The sequence below is a fragment of the Echinops telfairi genome, unplaced genomic scaffold, assembly GCF_000313985.2.
Source record: "Echinops telfairi isolate 266 unplaced genomic scaffold, ASM31398v2 ScPeMD7_60;HRSCAF=208, whole genome shotgun sequence".
In the NCBI taxonomy this organism is placed as follows: Eukaryota; Metazoa; Chordata; class Mammalia; order Afrosoricida; family Tenrecidae; genus Echinops; species Echinops telfairi.
In genome coordinates, this window is record NW_022103958.1 from 36474421 (window position 1) to 36476625 (window position 2205).

Here is a 2205-nt window from a genome sequence, read left to right on the forward strand (position 1 = left end):
TACATTTACTATTGCCAGAATTTCTTTGCTTTATTATGATAGGTGTTAGTCTAATGGGCAGGGTTCTGCCTTTATGAATAAGTGCTATTGAAAGTTTTACCCTATACCCAAACAACACTGTTTTTATAAATAGTGTCCAATCACTTAATCTTTTAATCTTCAGAAGTTCATAACTCATACATTGCATTCTTTAAAAAAAAGTCTGGCCTATATGTGTATAATTTCCTTTTCTCAACAGTGTTTTAAGTTCTAAACCATGGGCTAAACTAATGATAATATCTATAGAATTACCTTGTGCTCCACAGTGATAATTTATAATGTTCTCCAATAAAATGATAATGATGTCTCTTAAATGAACCAGAGACACATATAAATAATAGACATAGATATCATAGCATTATTGAACTATTGAGTTCAATACCAGGAAATGAGCTTGGCATAGTGGTGGTTGAGGGCAATGCCAGCCCCAGCATCAAAGGTAGAAGAGTGAGCATCACTGTTGAAGTCACAGGAGACAATCTAGTCTTCAGTATAGCCCAGGATGCCCTTAAGGGGAGCATCTGATGCTGCTTCACCATCTTCTTGATGTCATTGTACATAGTTTTCTCTAGACGGCAGGGAAGAGCCATTGTGGAAGTGGGGGTTAGGGCATGGAAGGCCATGCCAGTGAGTTTCCCATTCAACTTTGGGGTAACCTTGCTCATAGCCTTAGCAGCACTAGTAGTTACAGGGATTATGTTCTGGGCAGCCTCACATCCATTTCACCAGTTTCCCAGAGGGGCCATCCACAGTCTTCTGGGTGGCAGTGATGGCATGTGTATTGTGATCATGAGTCCTTCCACAACGACAAAGTTGTCATGGATGACCTTGGTCAGGGGAGCCAAGGAGTTGGTGCAGGAGGCATTGATGACTATCTTGAGGGAGCTGTCCTACTTCTTGAGGTTCACACCCATCACAAACTGGGAGGCACTAGCCGAAAGGGCAGAGATGGTTACCCTTTTGGCACCACCTTCAAATGAGCCTCAGCTTTCTCTGTGGTTGTGGAGACACCAGCAATGGACTCTACCACACACTCAGCACCAGCTTTAGTCCACTTGATGTTGTTGAGTCCATCTCTCCTGGAAAATGGAGATGGACTTCCATTGATAAGTTTCCCATTCTCAGCCTTGACAGTGCCATTGAACTTGCTGTAGGTGGAATCATAGTGGAACATGTAGACCATACAGGGATCAATGAAGGGGTCATTGATGGCAACAGTGTCTACTTTGCCAGAGTTGAAAGCAGGCCTGGTGACCAGGTGCCCAATGTGGCCAAATCCGTTTACTCTGACCTTCACCATTGGGAAAGTCTTCGGGATGCAGCTGGGACTATACAAAAACAGGATGACAAGGCTGCCTGCTACACAAGGAGGAGCAGAGAGCCAAGCCATGGTATTTTTCGTTGCATCTTTTGCATGTGAAAGTTGGACATTGAATAAAGAAGACCAAAGAAGAGTCTACATGTGTGAATTTTGGTGGTGGAGAATATTGAAAGTACCAGGGACTGCCAAAAGTACCAACTGATCTATCTTGGAAGAAGTACTGCTAGAGTGCCCCAAAGAGTCAAGGATGGCAAGATATCATCTTATATACTTTGGATACATTGTCAGGAGAGACCAATCCTTGGAGAAGGACATCATGCTTGGTAAAGTAGAGGGACAGCAACAAAGAGGAAGGTCCTCAATGAGACAGGTTGACATAGGGCTACAACAATTGTGAGGATGGCACAGGACTGGGCCATATTTCCTTTTGTTGTGCATAGGTCATTATGGGTCAGACCTGACTCAATGGCGCCTGACCACATTCCTATTCTGATCTCTATATTCAAGTGGGATATATTCAAGATTGATTCTGTTGACTTTTTATTTTCTATTTTTGGAAGACAGGAGTCAAAATAAATCCAGGCTTCATTCTAATTTTATAAATATAGCTTTACAGCAACACAGCAATGCCCATTTACTATCTGTTTTCTATAGTGTCTTTAAAGTCCTTGGTTGGTGCAAACAGTTGAGAACTTGACTGTTTACAAAAAAGTTGGAGAGTGTAATCCATCCAGAGTCACCTTGAAAGTAATGCCTGGCAGTCTATGCCCCCCCCCCCACCAAATATGCTACTGCCACACACACACACACACACACACACACACACACACACACACACACGGGAT

The 2205-nt window shown here is 42.9% G+C and overlaps 1 pseudogene; it reads right to left on the minus strand.

The window, feature by feature from the left end:
- Positions 1 to 414: 414 nt before the first annotated feature.
- LOC101660277 lies at positions 415 to 1339 on the minus strand (annotated as a pseudogene).
- Between the last annotated feature and the right edge of the window lie 866 nt (positions 1340 to 2205).